The sequence below is a fragment of the Eleutherodactylus coqui genome, chromosome 2 (genome assembly GCF_035609145.1).
Source record: "Eleutherodactylus coqui strain aEleCoq1 chromosome 2, aEleCoq1.hap1, whole genome shotgun sequence".
In the NCBI taxonomy this organism is placed as follows: domain Eukaryota; kingdom Metazoa; phylum Chordata; class Amphibia; order Anura; family Eleutherodactylidae; genus Eleutherodactylus; species Eleutherodactylus coqui.
In genome coordinates this window covers 193,624,080-193,646,083 of record NC_089838.1, presented here as the reverse complement: position 1 = coordinate 193,646,083, position 22,004 = coordinate 193,624,080, and the positions used below count along the sequence as shown (strand labels likewise).

At 40.3% G+C, this 22,004-nt stretch overlaps 1 protein-coding gene across 2 annotated transcripts in view; it reads left to right on the top strand.

The window, feature by feature from the left end:
* PLXNA4 (plexin A4) overlaps nucleotides 1-22,004 on the top strand; it is a 683,798-nt gene that overhangs the window by 282,570 nt on the left and 379,224 nt on the right. The gene's annotated exons all lie outside the window — the stretch shown is intronic.

The window sequence follows — 22,004 nt, the reverse complement described above, 5'->3', positions numbered from 1 at the left end:
CCATCATCATTAACTATGATAGCAGTTTCTGTTTCCTCCATGTGAAGAACTTGTGTAGTATAGTCCATAGTAGAGCAAAAATAGTATGGTACAGGGGCATAACTACAGAGGATGCAGGGGATGCGGTTGCACCCGGGCCTCGGAGCCTTAGGGGGCCCATAAGGCCTCTCTCCTCCATATAGGGAGCCCAGTACTATAGTTGGGGGCCCGTTCCAGGTTTTGCATCGGGGGGGAGCTTCAAGTTACGCCTCTGGTATGGTACCTTGTTAGCCAGAAAAATCTATGATGTAATATTCTCTGCACACCATCACCAGCCTGATAAAGAGGCATAGTAATGTTGAAAGCTTTATATATAATTTTTCTGGTTAGCTAATAAAGATGTCGCCTCTATAATACTTTTCTATTATTTATACAAGAATATTTAGCATCATGGCAGAGTCCATGTAATAGCATTAAACAGGAGTTCTGCTGACTGAAAAAGTGACTTCTTGAGACAACATAAACCCAAGTAAATCTCAGCTGGCCACATTTAATAACATAACCCACCTGAGGAGAAGGACTCCAAGAGTTTTCAGAAAGAAAGGAATAACTAAATAAGGTAATATTAATCGACATATAAGAAACTAGTTACATAATGAATGAAAACCAAATTCACCTGAGTGGTCCTTTGAAAGTAACCTGTTAGGTCATAAACCCAACCGCTACCATGCCTTATTATATGGCCTGACAATCTTTTCAAAAATGTCTCCTTATATTGAAATTATTGGTTTTTAAGTGGTCAAATATTCTTTTTTTCAGGAGAGTTTCCAGTAGTTCAACTACTATACATATCAAACTAACTGTCCTCCTGTAGTTCCCAGCTTCATCTCCACTACCCTTCTTATGGATGGCTACGACACTGGCCATTCCCCAATCATCAGGAACATCACCTGTTAGAAGGGACTGGTTAAACAAATCAGTTAAAGTTGCAGTAATCACAGATTAGAGTTCTTTAAGAATTCTGGGGTGGATCCCACCTGGGCCCATCACCATATTCAACTATAAACATGCAAGTTCACCTACAACATCAGCCTCCAAAAACACTACATCTAGGCCCTTATAATTAGAAGTATAAATAGGCCCAAACATTGACATCGCCCCAGCAACTGCATGCCATCACCAGCCTCCGCCAAATCTTCTGCATACGCTATTTTACACTGTTTGGCTCATAGTTGGGGTGCTACAAATGGAGAAAGTACCCTCTGTGATGGCCACACGTCTTACTAAAGCATATGGAAAGAGGTTGTTTTTATGAGACTTCCCCTTTAAATTTGACTGCGGCAATCCAAGTACTTTCATTCCACTTTTCATTTTGGATACTATGTAACTCCAAAATGCCATACAAAAGTGCCAATCATAGATCTGAAAGACAGCTTGCTATATATGTTCTTCCCATGTATACTTTGCCCTCTGTCGTGAAGTAGAATTGGGGTAGAACATGTGACAACATTTTCTCCAGGCCTTTCCCCTACTTCTTCTTGCCCACTTTTTGGATTTTTTTTTTGTTCGGAATTAACAAGTCATCATTGAAAAAACCATAGTCTATGAGTAATATGCCACCATAATCTATGCATAATATACCTGGTAGTACAGTAGCTTTGTTTTAAGAGTGTCTGGGGACACATTAAAATAATTGATTGCAAGCTTTGTGGCCCATTTCTGAAAATAGTTTTATTGCTTTATCAGCTATCAATCATTTTGTCCCAAAAATAGCTTCATTCATTGTTAAAGGGTGCAGTTGTGACTATAGAAAATTCATGTTCCGCTCAGCATGAGAAATAAAGCGTTTGAGACAAAAGGCAAAACCTTTGAAGATTTTTTTCTTTATTTCATACAAGAGAAAACAAGGACAAACTAAAAAAAGAGAAAATTTAAGTCCCATGTGTGTTTCCTTGTGACTTCAATGTGATTAAATAAACAGTCTAAGCCTTATAAAGTGGAACAGCTCCATCATGCATTAGTCTTGCCAGTGTACTCTGTACTTTAATTACGCAATAATGTGAAAATTAACTAACTATGGAGCTAATGGAAGTTAAGATCAATGACATCAATGCATGTCCTCAATCATTTTATTGTCTATGTCAGGAAAATCAAATCTTAGCTGTAAAATGAATGTCAGCCATATTTATAAGTGTCTTCTATGCTTGTGAAAGAATTTCACTAATGTTTCATTTGTTTCATTGTTCTCAGCTGATGTTAAGACATTAGTGTTCATTTTAATCTTGGGCATACATGTGAGTTACATTAAATGTCTTTTTCATGAAAATACTATGGATGACTTATCCTTTGGATAGGTCATCAATAGTTGATTTGCTGGGACCCGCCGCTTGGGACCCTCACTGATCAGGTGATTGTGCGCCCACTGACAGTACCGGTATACACTGGGGTTAGAATAGAAGCTGCTGCTTTGACCCTTGTGTAGTCACTGTTACTGATAACTGCAGCTCTCATTGATTTCAGCAGGCGCCCAATTAGCTCATCCACCGGTTTCCTGAGTAGTGTGCCCCAGACAATCAATTATAATAGGTCATCACGGATAGGTCATCAATAAATCTTGTTATTTGTATAGCGCCAACTTATTCTGCAGAGCTTTCAAGTAATTTATTTATTATCCCCACCTGGGTACTCATTTTACTGACCCCAGGAGGATGAAAGGCTGAGTTGGCCTTGAACCGGCTTCCTGAACCAAGCGGGGATTGAACTTGCGACCCTCAGGTTGTGAGTGAGAGTTTTGGACTGCGTTTCTGCTGCCTTAACACTCTGCACCACACGAGGCCCTGTTATCAATATTATTTTTGTGGAAAAATATGTAATATATGGTAGCCATAATGGTGCAAATAATATGTGATGCCTTTTGGAAACAGCAGAGTGGATTATTGTTATTCTTGACATATACATGTAGCTACCGTATATAGCATGTCAAGGACAAAAAGATTGAATGGAATAGAGCTATACTTTTGTGATGAAACAAGTTAGTTATGTAAGACTGAATATCCAACACTTCCTTTGTTCGAATAATTGAGCTTGCTGAATAAAACTGTTAAGACTACATTTTACTGAGGATGTAGGTGTCCATATTTGGAATCCATCAACACACTGCATGGTAACAAGGAAACAGTAGGGAATATACATTTTTCTAGCTATCCTGCTGTATTACAAATAGAGAACGACACATAGGCAGAGCTCCAATTCCAAGATCAGCCCATATGGAGCTTTTCTCAAGCAATGAAACAGTAACAATGTCCAATATTTAAGTCATGTGACCAATTTTGCTATTAAAAAATGTGTATCTCAGTTAAGTAAAAATATCAAAATACAGCAAATATAAAGTGCATAAACAACATAAAGATGTAAAAACAGCGTATCACTGTGATGAACATGTATCATGACTGTATATATGTGGTGTATCCTATAAGCTCTTTGCACTAATCAAGAAGTTTTATTGCAGAAAAGAGTTCAGGGAGGGAAGGGGATTGTCATATTTATCATGTAACACAGGTCAGACTAGTTTCATGGTAAACCAAATGCAAACTGAACAAGCTTTAAAGGATAAAGCAGGTGATTTGGGACACTGGGCTAGAGGTGTGGGACAAGAACGTAAGCCTGGATCTCTAGTGCTAGCTGGTGGGAGAAAGTACAAGAAGGTGAACTCTCAAATATTCATTGGGATTGCCACTTTCTGCCTTATCCTTTTTGTAAGCACTCCATTCTACGACTAAAAATTTTGATACGTATGGACCTTGTGGCTCTGATCCTAAGCCGTGCGATGTTAACCCTTTGATTATCAAAGAACAGTGTGCATGTCTTTATGCAGTTCCCTTGGCCTTTACCAGGGGTGGTGGCAGAAAGTATTCTGGGGTGTGTGGAGTGTTGGGGTATGATTAATGTCAATTTACAACTTTGAGTGGAAGATTGGGTGAGCGAGATACATCAGCCCCTGGTAGTTGCACCCAAGTCATGTGTTGTGAACGCGCATATGACAATCTCCTAGAAAGTTAATGACAATACATGCATAACGTGTATTACAAACAGGCAATTTGTTCAGTATACCAACATTCGTTAAATACCTCATCACTATTACCATAAAATATCAGGTGTATATGATATAGTGAATTATTTACTCTCAGTAAGATATACATTTGGACAGCACCAATATCAGCATCTCCTTCTGCATTGCATATGTCAACACACACATGTGACATATCAGAACAGGAAATCAGCACCAGTGTGCACTGCCTGTACCAACAGCACTAATATGGATAGCGGTAAATGTCAAAGAGATAGAAATTATATATAAAAAGTATACAATACAGAGCTTATGTTGGAAAAAGTAACTAAATCAACTAGGAGAATGTCCTACGTTTTGTCAGTCCTTATGGATAATATTGACAATCGGATTTCCAAGATGGGAATATGTGACCCAAATGCCAATCTTGGTGTATTCTCAGGGTAATTATTCACTGTCAAGAGTTCTTTCCTAGTGATCTCACCAACTTTTTTCCATTGTCTAGATAACAATGAGGGCAGGTAACTATAATATTATTACAGTGATGGCTAAAGTGGTCAACTATTTGTAGACTAAACATACCACTTTGGGCAAGGAAATTGAAGAATGGAGTAAGAGATGCACAGGCATGTTTATATGGCTGTATACTCGTATATGATCCATTAATTTTCATTTGTGGATCTGAAGATGTTTGTTGTTCTCCTGGCATCATCTCCCAGATGCTAGATGCCATGATGCTAAGAGAACAACACCTCTGATTGGCTGTAGCAGTCAGGTAGTAGCCATTCCAAAACAAAAACCGAACTGCAGCGCTAGATCGCCGGAGTGAGATGGGTAAGTACCGCTGCTTTTATTGTTTTAACCCTTTCCAATCCAATTTGTATCCGGGTTTTCCTAGGGGGCTTACTCCTTTTCTGCCATTATACAATGGCGCTATATGCTGGCTAAAGCCAGTACTGCATGAGGTGACACATTGGATAGGCTCCAGCAGCAGAGAGGCTGGCAATATACAGTAAGGGAAATCTGGCTGACGTCTTCCAACATTGGAGCTGTACAGCCTTAAATCATAATGTCTTCAGAGGTCAGACAGTGGATTGGAAAGGGTTAACAGAGTTTGATCTGTGTTAAATAAAATTGTATATCACTTGGACAACCTCTTTACTTGCATTGACACACTTAACCCACTTGTCTATTTATTAATGCCTAATGATGTTGACTCCATATTTTCCACATCTGTTCTCACCATTGACATGAGTAGTATAGTCTAGTTAGCGGCACAGAAAGGGTAACATTTATGAATAAAGATGATTTACGTATAATTGCATATAATTTCCATTTCGAGTTTCATGTGGAATGCAAATAACTATGTAATAACCATCCAGAAAGTGTAGTGCATATGGTAAATGCTGTGACAATGTTGACTTTATCATGAGAGAAAATGAGGGGGGAAAGAGAAGCATATGAAAAAGAGGAATAGTTTGGAATATTATAGCGGAGGCTGGAAAGGAACTTTTATAGTCTGCATGTTATTATTGAAAATTGTCGCATAGGCAAGAATATGAAGCCACACGTACAGCAGACTGCAGATCCTGATACGAATCGCGCTGTAGTTAATGATAATATCAGATCGTGTTGAGAGCTACTGTAGGTAATTTTTATTATCCATGGGCTGTTCTCTAGTGCAGCTGTTTCAGTCCCAAGTGGTGAGAGCTGAGATGAATTTTCATTGTTAATGCTGCTTCTTTATGTTCTCTGTGAGCGGCGTGTTAATCAGTCATGACAATATATGCATGATCTCATCTAATTAAAAATATAATACCAGCCAATTTGAGGTCAAGCGAAACCAAGAATGTTGATGTTGTTACATATTGCAATATCAATTATACATGCATATCTGTTCGTATTATGCTATTTGTTTTTGGATGGAGCAAGCAAAATTTGCAATAAAAACAGTTGGCATAATGCAATGCAGAAAATGGGAGACAATAAGCCAGTTGTCATGTTGTATCCAAAGGCAGCGATTCCCGTATGCAATGGGGATGTGGTAGAGCAGAATGTCTAAAATTGAGTTTACCATTTGACATAATGTGACACATTTATCAATGCCATTATGCCTGTTTACTGGGGGAAAAAAGTATTGAAAATAATGTCCTTCAGTAGTAACTGCAAATTTATTATTCCCCCTGTCAACATCTATAACATTTTCTTAGGTGTTGGGGAAAAAAGAGGCATTGCCTTCAAGTAGTGATGATGTATGCCAGGTACAACTGCGACATAGTCCTTAATAGACCTGCACAAATATTATTGATGGGACAAGGCGGGGAGCACACTGTTCCAGGGTTTGTGTTGGGGCCCAGGGGCTTCAAGCTACAATTTCAATTTAAAAGAATATTGACCAGTAAATATCACTCAGTGACTATCTGTTTTAGTGTAATGTACTCGCGGCAAAAAGTTTATGCTGATACAAATTTTGGTTTTCACAAAGTTTGCTGCTTCAGTGTTTTTAGATCTTTTAGTCAGATTGATATACTTCTATGGTATGTTTCTATGGTAACTGAAGATCAGTTATAAGCAATTCACAAGTTTTTAAACTTTTAATGACAAATGCATCAAGTTTAGGCAAAGACTCAATATTTACAGTGTTGACTTCTTTTTTTTCCCAAGACTTCTGCAGTTCGCCCTGGCATGATGGATATCAACCCATTCTTGCCTAATTAGTACTTGGAGTTTATTACAATTTCTGTGGGGAAAAAGGTGGGGGTTGCCCACCTGCTTTCTTGTTCTTAGTTAGTGATGAGCGAGCATACTTGCTAAGGGCAATTGCTCGAGCAAGCATTGCCCTTAGCAAGTACCTGCCCGCTCGAGAGACAAGGTTCGGGTGCCGGCGGTGCGCAGGGAGCTGTGGGGGAGAGCGAGGAGGAACGGAGGGGAGATCTCTCTCTCCCTCTCTCCCCCCCGCTCCCCCTTGCTGACTGCCGCTACTCACCGCTCCCCCGCGACGGCACCCGAACCTTGTCTCTCGAGCGGGCAGGTACTCCCTTAGGGCAATGCTCGCTCGAGCAATTGCCCTTAGCGAGTATGCTCGCTCATTGCTATTCTTAGTCAAAACTGCTACTGAGCCCACTCCTTGAATGAAAAGCAACCCATCACATTGATGGTCTCAGAATGCTTTACTGTTGGTATGAAACAGGAATCATGGTATCGCTCACTTTTTCAAGAAGGATAGCAAAGAAGCCACTTCTCTCCATGAAGAACATCAAGGACAGACTGACATTCTGCAGGAATTCTGAGGGAGTGGACTGCAGAGGACTGGGGTAAAGTTATTTTCCCTGATCAAGCCCCATTCTGATTGTTTGGGACATCTGGAAAAGTGACTGTCTATAGAAGAAAAGGTGAACACTACCATTAGTCGAATTTTTCCTGCGAACATTGCCATGAATAAAGATCCTCTAAGAGCAACTTTTCCCAACAATCAAAGAGCAATTCGATCATGAACAATGCGTTTTCCAGCAAGATGGAGCACTATGTCAGAAAGCAAAAGTGATTCGGTGAACAAAACATTGACATTTTGGGTCTATAGCCAGGAAACACCCGAGGTCTCATTCCCACTGAAAACTTGTGGCCAATCCTCAAAAAACAGGTGAACAAACAAAAACACAGAAGTTTTGATAAACTCCAAGCACTGATTAGGGAAGAATGGGTTGCCATCAGTCAGGATTTGGCTGACATTGAACATGCCAGGACAAACTACAAAAGTATTCAAAAAAGGATGAATACTGTAATTATTGAGTCTTCGCCTAAACTTGATATATTTGTCAATAAAAGTTTTAAAATATGTATGAAATCCCTATAATTGAACTTCAGTATACCATAGAAACATCTGACTAAAAGATCGAAGAACACTGAAGCAGAAAACTTTGTGAAAACCAACATTTGTGTCATTCTCAAAACTTTTGGCCACAACTGTATTCTAGAGAAATAACAACCAATAAGGAGCCAAAATGACAAAAAAAAAACAATCTAAGGGTGCCTACCCACTGGCGATTTTTTTCCTGCGATGCTAAATTGCGTTTTGCCTTTTTTCTGAAGAGCAATTAGCATAGAATGTGTTCTTGTCCATTTGGTTTTTTTTTTTCGTTTTGTTGCAATTTTTCACATAGGAACTGTCAGTTGCATATGTGTCCTTATTTTTCTCTTAATGCACCCATGATTGTCAATGGAAATTAATGAAAAATGCCGCGAAAAAGGCGCAAAAAGCGCAGCGAAAAAGGCATGGAAAACGCACGAAAAACGCTGCGTTTTTCACGCACGAAAATCGTCAACGCCAGTGGTTAGGCGCCCTAATACTGCAACACAGGTCAGAAAAGCTGATTAGTGCGCTTTATCTTCAAAAACAGCACCAACAAAAATTCAACAACAAAATGCATTATGTTGTAAGCCTCACATAGTACACACAATAAAGAGTCTTATATTCTCCTCTCGACTACCAGAAAACATCAGAAATAAAAATGTAGAAGTAAAAAATGCCTGAAAATATGCTCCATGAATATTCTGACCAAACACTTTATAGCATCCAGCCTAATTAGGCTGCCTGCACACAGCGGAGCTGGATTCTGCATTTCTGCTGTCGGACATGCACAGTACAGATTTTTTTTCAAATGTTTACTTTTCCTGCGGCGTCTCTAGGTGATAATGCAAAATCCGCAACCTTTCCGCAATGTTAATTACAGACAGGCTGCGGGTCGGCTTCCATTGATTTCAATGCTGCAATTGGTTTCCACTCATTTATAGGAAGAATCACTTTTCCGTAGCATGCTATGGACGGTATTTGCAGCGGAACCCGGAGGTGGACGCCCGTTCCAGATTCAGCAATGCAAATCCACCCATGTGCAAGCGGCCTTACTCCAGAAGCAGAAGTCAACCAGTTTTCCCAGACCCCTGAACTGATAATTGTCCTAGCTATGCAGCTATATACATGCAGAGAATAAGCTGCTGGTCAGGTGCATGCAGTCTTGTCCTGTATACTGTGTATTGTGGTCTAAAATCTGTTAACAAAGGACAAGATTAATTTGTTTCTTTTTCCCTGACAGTATTTGACAAGTGAACTGGCTTGTTAAATGGAGTATAAATTAGAGTTTCTCATATAATGCAGATACCTCCTGAAATTAGGGGTGAGAAGCTGATTGGACTTAAATGAAGCTTCTCTAGCCCTTATTCCAATTAAGCATCCATATTATGCCTGAGTCAATGTATGTCAATCCTAATATAACATAATAAGACTTAAAATAGAAGCCTGCTATTCAAAGCTACTAAGCTTAATTGAATTTCCAAGAGCAGTGGAAATGTAGTATTATGGAATGATTCCTCTTTAAACTGTTTCTGGTCACTGTGCTTATGGACAAAGAGCATCATCTAAGTCTTGTTTTATGCTAATATTGGTAATTACCATACGCATCTAAGAAAAGATAAAGAAAATAGAAAAGAAAAGGAGATTAATCTCTCCATACTACACTGTAGCCAAACTACTGCAAATATTGTACACTGTATAAATGTCATCACACTTGACTTGCTTCCTGTGGTTACATTTGAATGCTTTCTAAGTTCTTCACTATTGCATGTATACAGTTTCCAGAAATGTCCATTTTGAATATCAAATATTTCCCTAGGTGTGAAGTAGTGTCAGCAAGACTCCTGAATTAAGTAGCATAGGTTGTCATTAGCTGCAGCGTGATACAACTTATCTCCCTCATTTGTCATTAGGGTGATAGGAACTAATAGCCAGCTGGAAGAAGACCCAAACTTTTTTTTATCATAAATTGGTTAGAATTTATGAAGTAGGCAAGTAATCTTTGGAAATCAAATCAAAACTTAGTTTTCAGATTACAAATGGCTCTCCACTCTTAGTTGTGTGGGTACTACATTACATATTATCAGAACCACCAAGGGCAGACTGGGACAGGAAACGGGGGTGCAGGTGACCCCTGGGCCAGTCCCACAGGGACATTTAGGGCCGCATGATCTGATCTCCCCCTTCATTTGAAGCAACCCATCAATAGCGCTGACACTCACAGCAGCTCAGCTCTGCATGCAGACTTCAACTGAGCTCTTCTTTCTATCTCTGTTCCTGCACTTTAGAGTGCTTACTTACTATAAGAGAAGAAGGCACTAGACCGGAGATGGGAAGAGCAGCTCAGATGAAGTCTCCATGCAACGCTGCTTTGCTGTGAGTGTCAGCGCTATTGATGGTTTGCTGTTTCTTGCTTCACTGAGTTTCGTAGGTTGGTAGGGTTGCATATAGGGGAAGCAATACCACTTAATTGTGGCCACAGAGGGTATGCATTATGAATGGTGGCCACACAGGGAACCACTATCACTTAATGGTGGCCACAGAGGGGACGCACTTTTCCTATTTGGGTCACATGCACAGAGAGAAGGACCACAAAAGGGACTTAGTTATGTTCTGGGCATCATAGAGGAACACAATGACTTTCTAGGCAGCCACAAACAGGACATAATTGCTTTGTGAGGTCCTAGTGGGGGTATTCTTATCTTTGGGGGCTTTATGAGCATGGTTCTTGTACTTTCTTGTTCTTTGCACATTCTGGTGTTGTAGATATGTTACAAGCTCAATTCTGGTTCTGCTCGATTCTGAGATTGGTTCTGGTGGTATATTCATTATGAGCTTCATTCTGGTGGTGTTTTTATGAAATGAGCTTGGTTCTGGTGCTGTGTTTATATTACAGAAAGTACAAGTAAACGGTTAAGCCCTCATTCACAGATTCTGCACCAAGATCAATGCACCATTTTGGTAGTCTATTGATTGCTATGAAAATTTGTGCTGCAGTTCAGACTGCACAGATTTTTTCACACACTGATTCTGAAGGGCACATTGCATAAACAAAGAATTGAAATGCTAAATCTTGTTGCTAAAATAACGTTGGGCAGCAGCATGCAGATTTGCCTTATTGTGTGGGGTTAAACCTGCATGAGAATGCATATCAAAAGCTGTGGCAGAACTCCGAAGCTTGGCCTCGTGAGATTTACCATGGCATAAACTGTCAGAAGCACAGTGGAAAATTCCAACGTTGATGCAACAGTTTAAAAACTGTGAAAACACCCTAAGAATGGGCTGCTAGTCATGGACCAGTGCTATGTGCTTACCCCACAGATTAAAATTTACCAGCCAGCCTCTTTGAATCACAGTTTTTCTCTGGAATGTTTATTCTGGAAGTTCCCTTGTTTTCAATATCCATCGATAGCATCTAAAGTTCAGTTGACTAATGACAAATCTCAGGGCATCCCGAACAAGCTCATTCTCACAGGGGAATAGGGTACTTTATGTGTATCTGTAGTTATCAATCACTTTATACTTCTTCTAAATATGGTAGATGCCATAACCCATAATAGAGCTGTAAATGTTCTCTGATTACTTTATCTGAAAAAAAACTTACTGGTGAAATTATCATAGTAGTGTGTTGTTGCCATGGAAATATCAAGGTCACATTTTATACTGGATTCTAAAGAGTTTACTAGAAAAATGTAAAGCATAATGAAAAAAGCATCGCAGCCCACTTAGAAGAGCCAAAAAGGCAAAATATTTCGACTTACTTTTTGTGTTGTCCAATTATTTAAAAAATAGACGTGTAGAGAAATAAATAAGATGAGGCTTTGTAATGTCAGTAACATTCGTTTGTTGTAAACCATTCCCAGCATGCAAGGTATAAGTCGGTTTCATCGCTTCCATAGAGGCAGGGTAAGGCACCGCTATGGTGCCCGTAAGGGGAGGATGTATAGTGCTAACTTGGCTCTTGGGCCCTTCTCCCCACCCTAGCACAAATATTCCAAACATTACTCTCACTTCTCACGTTAAATGTTGTTCAAGGGTAAACATACACTTCAAAAATCAAAATTAAAAGATGTCAGAAATGATCCATCACCTTTCTGATAGCAATTAGTAAGTGCAATTCTATATTAATATTGACAATGTCATTCACATTGATACTCATTATATCCTAAGAGCCAGAGGCGTAACTATAGAGGATGCAGGGGATGCGGTTGCACCCGGGCCCAGGAGCCTTGGGGGCCCATAAGGCCTCTCTTCTCCATATAGGGCACCCAGTACTATGATTAAAGCATTATAGTTGGGGGCCCTGTTACTGGTTTTGCATTGGGGCCCAGGAGCTTTACGTTACGCCTCTGCTAAGAACATCTGCTGCTGTACTTCACTTTACTGTACAAACATGATGAAAATGCAAATACATTTATGTATCTGTGGACTATAATATATGCCTGCTCCAAACAAGTTACATTTGCTTACAAAGGCAAGCAGAACAGTTGGCAACGAGCGGGTTGTGAAGCTAGGTTGTTTTTCTTTTGACCTACATTAAAAAGTAAAAGGAAAGCAAATAAACAGGCACCATCTATTCACAGCCTATATTCTAACACACCTCTCCGAGGAATTATTATTATGACGAAAGTAGGACTGAAAACACAAGAGGACGATAAGTCACTTTAACAATACTTTTCTAAAATGAACGCTACTTTGTTGTTTTTCACAGTCCTCTCTATATTTTCTGAAGTAGAAAAGAAGATTAAATATAGTTATAGACAAATACTTTAATTTAAGCTTTTGGCCAGACACTGCAGTTTTATGTGCTATTGTACCCCACATTGACAATATAACTGTAACTCCACCAAGGAATTTGTATTGGAAATAGTCTGACTGCCCCAAGCAGTGACCACGGACAAATAGGGAAGATTTATGAAACTATCTAAAAAAGAAACTCTTTGTTGCTTATAACAATCAACAAGATTGGGTGATGTCTAGAGATGAGTGAGCACTAGGGATGAGCGAACGTGTCCGTTACGGACACATCCGCACCCGGACACCGGCTTTGCCGAACACTGCAGTGTTCGCGCGTAAGTGTCCGGGTGCCGCCGGGGGGCGGGGAGATGCGCGGCGGCGCGGGCGGCAGTAGCGGGGAACAGGGGGGAGCCCTCTCTCTCTCCCTCTCCCCCCCACTCCCCGCCGCACCCCCCCGCGCTGCCACGGCGGCCCCCGAACTTTTTCGCCCGAACACTGAAGTGTTCGCAAAGTTCGGTGTTCGGGCGAAAAAGGGGCGGAGCCGAACGTGTTCGCTCATCTCTAGTGAGCACCCAAATGCTCGGGTCCGTGTTATTCGAGTCGAGCTTTTCGTAAAATTCGATAGCTCTACTCAAGTAACGAGCCCCATTGACTACAATGGGAGACTCGAGCATTTTTGTATGTGGGACGCCGGGTGCCGAGCTTTTTTTTTTCTCCTAGGTTCGTCTCTCTCTCTCAATGATGCGTGCTGCGTCGCGGCGGGGAGGGGCCAAAACAGGCATGTCACAGTGGGAAGGAGCCAAAAATGGTGCAGGGGTCGAACATGGCTTGATCCTCGTTCGAGTAACGAGCACCATTGAGTACGCTAATACTCTAACGAGCATCAAGCTCGGCAGAGTATGTTCGCTCAACTCTAGTGATGTCAGATGCCGTGGCACAGGATTAAATGGTGCACTGGTGCCACTGTGAGTACATTGCCAAAATATGCTTTTGGGCATGGGGTGCCCAAAACGATATAAACCCATTCAAATGTATGTACTGCAAGTAGCTCTATCAAGAAGCATTTCTCTACCTACAGTAGATGGCCATAAGTTTTTGCTTGAATCTCATGGTCTACCAGGACAGCAAGGAACCTTCAGTGTAAAATGCAATATAAAGAATGTAATAATTGTTAATTTCACAAACACTGGATCATCTTTAAACACCACAACATCAATAGTATGAAGTATTAAGACACATGGTCATTGATTAATTTGGCTCAAAGAATTAGGAACAAGATCACTCACAAGGACTTCACATGTTTAAATAAATCCAGTCACGATTTTGGGAACTTGCTGCAATGTATTCTGTTTGCGTTTTTACTGCATTAGTTTACAGCTATGTGTTCCTTCCCCAAACAAAGATCAAATGGCAAAAATATAAACATAATGAAAAGCATAAACACTTTAAAAATCACAAACTGAGAATAAATATTGTTTATAGACAAGATAATATAAAGCACATTTAACTGTCCTCGGACCAGCGCTGTGATTTGGTGTTCTCCAGTGCTAATTGTTGCATTTTACTGGTGTAATAATAATGTTATACACACAGTAATTCACAAGAAACAACAGACAGATGAAGTGACCTTTAGGTCTGTAGAGACTCTGACCCTGACTGTTGCTCTCATGGGTGATATCAGATGGCAAATGAAGACATATCAACTTTCGCTGTCTATTCCTTTACTATTGTGTTGTGACATGGACTATCATATTGTTGTTCCCAGCTGATCTTATCTTACCACCAACAGTAATTATGTTATTTATTGCTAATATTTCGGTTGTCATTGAAACGTTTCCAGCATTGTCATCGGTGTCGGTAAGACCCATTATAGAGGCTGTAGTCACTTGGCATTAGTATAGTTTTTGCATTCACCAATTACTGAGTATATGATTGTTCTGTATCGAGTTGTGGCTAGTGCTGACAAATATATCACTGCTTTGTATTAGGACAAAACCACATTGGCATGTGCTTATACACTCGCCGCTACGGAGCGTATAAGCGCATGAATCTGTTTTTTTTTTCAGACTACTCAAACTCTGCCCTAGTGCGTGTGAGTTTGAAAAAAAAAAAGCGGGTAGATAGGTCATGCCCTATCTTACTCACATGTAGTTAATACTACGTGCCAAGAAGATAGGGCAAGTTCTATCTTTCCTCACACGTAGTAAAAACGCGCAAGAATCCCGATAGTGGAAACGAAACCATTGATATCAATGGTTTTGTTTCGTCCCGTTATGTGGTCGGGAAAATCATTGTCGCAAAACGGGACTTAAACACACCCATCTGTTTAAGCCCTTATTTAGGGAAATCGTACCACTGCTGAGCATCATTTTCACTTTTGGCGCTGCTAGTTTTCATGAATGAAACCCTATGTTTATGTGTGCCTCATAGGCCTTATTCATGTTGGTCATTAGTGTGGCATCATTTATCTGAGTTATTCCATATTTCGAGCAACACACCTGCCACACGTTACATTTTAGGAATCCGGCACTGTCCCTGTTTTGCAGGTTTTAAGACCCCTGAGAGGTCTTTAATTTGTCTTTCTGCTGTTGTTTTTAGTATAGTACGTAGAAAGCAACTCCAATGGGGTCAAAAAATGGAAAAGACGTTCTCACGCGAAAACCATACAAATGTTAAAATAGATTTTTGGATGATAATACATGCAGCTCTCAGCGACTAGTCATAGTCACGTAGTGTGACAGCGCACATGTTGTTCCAATGTGCTGCCATTGTTCTTGCCCTATCTTAGCAGTGTGGAATATTTAGGGTCATTAAGACTAACATATGTAGACTCTCTTTCCCTCCAGAAATGTAGGGTGGTTAAATGGAACAAGACAGTCTCAGAACAATTAAACACAAGGAAATAATACAATATCTTGTGGCCAGATGCTCAAAAATACCAGACAATAGTCTGACATAAATTAAAAGTAAGCTGAGCCAGATGTGTTTAGCAATAAAAAGCAAGTTAGTTTTAATTACTTTTTTAATATATTGTTTATTTGCTTAAATACGCTATTCTAATACAGAACCCTGTTAAGAATACTCAGGGGGATCAACTTAGGGAAAAGAGTTAAAAGAGGATTCCCTTGGGCTTTTTAGTCGTATACCCAGTTTTGATACGCTAAGGTTCACTTGCCAATCGCTTACAGTAAATGCGTGTAAAAATGCTCGAAGCTACGCCATGCAAAAACACTCCAAATCCCAATGCTTTGTACAAATGGAGTGTTTTCTTTGAAGCATAAAGGCCCTTACAAGGGCTGATGATCGGGCACGTTTGTTTGCCTGATCATCAGCCCGTATGAATGTGCCGTGAGCAGCCAACAAACAAGCAAACATTTGTTTGTTGGCTGGTGGTTGTTTTTTCTGTGGCCTTAGAAATGCTCACTCATCGACAACACATTTCCCCATGTAAACATTGGGATGTGCTGATGACAAATGCAATCTGTATGGGTATGCATGACCATTGGTAATTGGTCTTCCCCATACTAGCAATCCTCTGCCACATGTAAATGGCAATAATGAGCACCAATTGAGATGCTATATTGTCAACTAGCGCTCGTTAACGGGAACAATATCTGTTTAAAAACAACTTTATACTCAAATGGCTCCATACAGACTCCGAGTCTACTGTACATAGCAGTCAGTGGAACCATAATGTAACTCTGTATTACTCTAATTTCATGCCGAAGTATAGTTTGGCAAGTTCTATTGCATTATGGACATTTTCTTCCCTAAAGCTAATGCAATACACCACCCGGAGCAGGGCAAGAGGTGAAGTAAACACAAATTTGGCAGTAAAGTTCTTAGTCAAGCAGGGGTCAAAAGGGCAGCTTGCTGCTAATGATTAAAATCATTTCCTATGGTGTTTCCATATTTGTGTCTACCCCCTGTATCTATGCAATATCTTGCTGTACAGAGGCATCTACACTAGAGACAAATGCACTTTGACAGCAATTGTTCACATCCAATATTTTTCACAAAAACGTTACTGCAAAAAATACTAGTGTGGACATGCACTTACTATGTTACCGTACCATAATATCCATTTGGAATCCTAAATATACCCATCCACAAATTAGATAAGTTGATCCCTGCTGATTTCTCAGGCCCTGCGTCGTTAGATATTTATTTTTGCAGCTTTATCTAAAATGCACATGCATAATTTACATACATACATAAGTACATACTGTAAATGCATACTCTTGCGAAGAAGACACGTGTACATATCTGTTGCATGCAAGTTGTTCTACTCTAATTATTGTGGGATATCTGATGCTGTCATACAGTTACAGATAAATAATTAAAGGGCATCTTGTGACTTTTGACCTCTGTTTGCTTTAAGCTATTCTATTTCAGGGCAGAATCCCATCCTCTACAAGCCCCTGTTAGGATTCTCATTGGCTTTCTTCCACATTATTACATTAAAATAAATAAATAATGACTTGCCTTACATTTCAGGCTCCAGCCACTTGTGCTCCTAATAGGAGTGTGGAAATGAATAGTGCTCGCTCGGGGGTAAGCAATGGCCCAAACAGGCTGTGATGTGCTGATACTTATGAAACCGCGATCTAAAAAATAATTCATTAAGGAGGACATCGTAAAGAATAATGACAATAGGAGTAATGAGAGTTTCCCTTTAATGGGACAAACAGTGATGGGGCTGAAGTACAGTAGTACAGACTGCATACAGTACTGTGTGTCCTTCATGGACCCTTATATACAAATTCTAGTACATTAAATCATTAAAGGGGTATTGCAGTGATTCAAAGTTAGAGTTAATGCTTCATAAGTCGATAACATGTAATTTTGCAATATATATGTTATAACTTGTTTTACAAAGTTGCAGAGTTATTTCTTTACCTCCCCCTCCCCTTCCTGCTTAGTCCTCCATTGGTATCCAATGGTTATGACCTGTATGCTACACTGTTTCATAGGTCAGGCATGCTCAGTGCCTTCTAATTCCATAATGACAATGCAGTTTGTAGAGTTATGAATGTGCGCCCTTCAGTAACTGACAATGGGGCATCTTGGGAGATGTTGTTTTTGAACTCCCTGTCGGACATTTGAAATAACATTGTGGAAATCTGAAGCTGGCTTAAAAGCAGCAATGGGCGCAGGTTGGAAAAAAATGGCTTTGGAGTTCAGTTTGATGATTTAGATGGACGTTTTGAATAATGGCAATAAGTGGAAACGTTAGGGAAATTTTAAAAAATTCAGCTGGTCTCTGGAATACTCCTTTAAATCATATCAACTGCTGTAGAATCCCTCTAGCAACATATTTTTCCTGACACCAAAGTGACAGAAATGCAGAAAGATTATGGTTCTGGGTGTTTGAATGCACCATAAATTTGAGGAAATGAGGCAGCTGGGAACCAGCCCAGGTTTCACTCCTTCTGTAATTTTAATGTATTCCTAGGGAACACACCGATCAGCTATTATATTTAAACTACCAGCCTAATATTATATAGTTCCACCTCCAGCTGCCAAAACTGCTCTGACCTTTTGAAGCATGAATTCCACCTCGGAAGGTGCCCTGTGGTATCTGGCACAAAGGCAATAGCAGCAGATCCTTTAAAGGGAACCTGTCATCAACTATAAGTACCATAAGCTAAGTTATGGTGCTTATAGTTTATATGATGTGGAATCTGGGAGCTTCTTTTCATACTAATTGGTCCCCTGTTCCTGTGGTGTCCCCCTGCAAATGTAGCGCACACAGCGAGCTTGGCTTTTTTCAGATGGCTTTGCGTATAAGAAGGGACTCCTTGGACGCCATATCACCAAAACTATAAGCATCATAACTCAGTTGATGACAGGTTCCCTTTGAGTCCTGTAAGTTGCAAGATAGGGACTCCATTGTGGGGCCTTGTTTCTCCTAGACATCCCACAGATGCTTAATCGAACTGACATCTCGGGTATTTGTAGGCCATGTCAACACCTCGAAAGTAAGGTTGACTTTCAGGTTTGGCTTCCTTCTATATTTCCAACTTCTGAAGTTTGATGGTTAGGACTCAGATTGAGATATCTTCTATTTCTATCATACTCGCAAAACTAACTTGTGATTCTCTTTAAGAAAAATACATTGTTTCCCCTCTTTTGCTTAATACGCCATATAAAGTAACAAGGGCATTTGTTATTAACAAGAAAACAACTTGAAACTGTGCCATTAAGTTGGTATAGATGAGAAAATTTACCACTGTGAAAAGGTGTGATGATGTAGGCAGTTGCTGTGTTGGGTTCTGTTCTCCTCATGTTTGTAAGGAAGTCTTGGACTGCTCAGTAAATGCATGCATTTGTCATTGTCGGGGCGATTTATTGTCAAAGCAGAACCATTCAGAGTCTTCCCTACTCTTGCTTTTCAATTAATGCTGCAGTCAGAAAATGGACTTAGTCAAGGTCCTTTGGGAAAAAAGTGTTACTGTCCCTGATAAACCAGCTTTTCTCATTTTCTTGTGCAGAATGGTGTGTTAGAAAATGTGTGCCGGTTGGATTAACCATTTCCATGACTAGAACAGACTATGCTGCAGTACTGGTGGTAGGTCGGTAAAGTATCTCTAGTGTGTTTTTGCATAATCTTCATAGAAACAGATGTGGTAGAGAAAATAAATGGAGATTAAGGCAGTAGCTATAACACTAAGTTTCTTTACTCCCTGGCACATTAAGGGTATATTTCATATCCCCATAAATAGAGATAGCAGCAATATATTCCAACAATAGACGTTTAATTACCATATAGCACTGGGACTTAACATGATCCTTTCAGTGTTCACAAAAAATAATCAACTGCAGTCACAAAAATGCATCAATTAAAATATGTGCTAGCAAGCAAAACTGTGGCAGCTCGTGAGCCTCTTCCTAATTATGAGAGTAATGCAAATGCAGATTTTTTTTTCTGTATATTGGATTTGTATCATTACAGTTAACCAATATGTTTTCGTGGTTTCATTTTCTAAGAAATAATTGAAATTTACGGCTGATCCAGCTGTGAGGTTTGTAGTTGGATGATCAATGTAGAGTACCTCAGAAGTTAAATTGTGCATTAAGTGTTTTTATTCATTAGGGCATATGGAAGATATAGAGAATCATGCCTTGTATTTTGAAAGGTCATACCCTTTTGACATGGTTTGTATGCACGTTTATTGGATGTCAAAGCGCTACTGAAGAGAAAAACCATTTGATAACTATATAATCAGAGCTGGTTGTATAGATGGCGTTCCAGGGCAGTGTTACTCAACTGCAGTGCTCAAGCACCCCCAACAGGTCATGTTTTCAGGTTTTCCTTAGTATTACACAGGTGATCTACTTATTGTCAGTGCTTCGGAAATTGAAAGATTTATTCTCCGTAAGATATCCTCAAATCATGACGTGTCGGGGGGACTGGAGGACCGGAGTTGAGAAATACTACTCAAGGGTATGAGTACTCAACAAGCCTGCATCATCTATTTTAATGGGAAATATTGGTTGGCTAGAAGAAGAAAAATAATACTATTACAATCATGCTTCTGTTTTTGCACTGCCATTAAAGGCAATCTGTCAGCTACTTTGAGCCCTATGAGCTAAGCTTATGGACTCAAAGTAGCTGACATGCTAAGTTCAGGGATGCAAATTAAAGGGAATCTGTCACCATGTTTTTGTAGCCCTCACTGAAAGCACCATAACGTAGTGCCTGCCACACATATTACAGTGCCTTGTCCATTGAGTTGATCTGTACAGTAGTTTGGGAGAAACTTGCATTTAACTTGCACTAGTTTGGACATTCATGAACTGAAGGTTGTCCACACCCACCCTGCCCTCCAGCCAATGACTAGCAGCTCTCTGTGAACAGTAATAGGCAGGTAGTAGTCAATCAGTGGCTCAGAGGCTGGGAGCTAGCCTGCCGCTCATGAATATACAAGGCTATTTTGAATAGTCCTCTATGCAGGTGCTGCTACTGATAAAGTCCAAGTTTCTCCAAACTGCTGCACAGATCCACACAGCAGACCTATCACTATAATCAGCGTGCCCTTCACTATCCAATGCTGCGCTCCGAGAGGGATGCCAAAAGATAATGACAGTCTCTTTAAATACCTTCCCCACTGTTCCCCCGATGTTAGCTGTCAAATCTGCTGGTGAATGCTTCCGGAGGTCTACATGGTGCACACATAGAAGGAGAGAACTACATAGTGCATGCCTATGTAATCTGTGGAATACATTGCTGCGGCGAGCTTGAGAGCTGACAATGGGGAATGGCAGGGAAGGTAAGTATAAAATTTACATTCACAAAACCGGACTGTCAGCCGAAAGCTTAGCTTATAAGGCTCTAGGTAGCTAACAGATTATCTTTAAAGGATTTGTACTAGAATTAACTTGTACCTGCTATCCATGGGAAATTTGATAAAAGTCTGGTCACCACTGAGACACCTACGATCCAGAAAACGGGGGTCCCGTTTCCCTTGTTCTCCTCAATTCAGGCTTGTTGCACCCCTTGAAGAGATTGAATGGAGCAGTGGCTGCTGATGCTTGGTTATACTCTATTCATATTAAATGGGACTGCTGAAGAGAGCTGAGTACAAGCACTCGACTGTTTCCATCAGCCCCATTGAGAAAAACGGAGCACTGGCGGTTCACCAACAGCCATAGCTCCATTCAATGTGATGTCATTGCAGGTGGCATTAGTGAGGAGGAGGGAAAGGCACGGGTTCCCTGTTCTCAGATCGATAGGGGTCTCAGTGGTGAGACCCCCACCGATCAGACTCTCCTAGGGATAGGTGATAAAAGTTAATTCTGTTACAACTTGCCCATATGATTACATGGCAAATGTCCTTTTCATGCCTGGATACATTATCAGTAGATGCATTTTCTGCCACGCCATGTGTGTGATGGCTTGTATGTCTTTGAGTTATTTACAGAAAAGGAAATAGTGCCTGTTCCTATATGTTGCACAAAGTCACTGTCATGCTGCACTGATGTAATATTCCCAAATTTATCACTGAAAATATCCACCAGAACACATCAAAGGCTTCTGACTTCCTGGCCTTAGCGAGCACTTCTAATTGGTTTAAAGACATGTAAAAGGCGATTTGTTTCCATGAAATAAATGATTTGATTTAATTTTATGTGTCTGCAGCAGACGACGGATCAGATTCTTCTCTTAGGGATTGTGTGTGCGCCTGAGGGTCAGTGTTATATTCAGCCAGAGACCTTAATAGTTTCTCTGCGGCTTTCAAAGAGCGCTAAAGATCACCTCGATTTTCATGAACAGTGGCCTTGTTGCAGTTGTGCAGTAATCCTGTGTGACTCAGCCAGGGATATTGCATTAGTATGCTGTGGAACTTCAACCTTGTCCTTCTTAAATCCAAT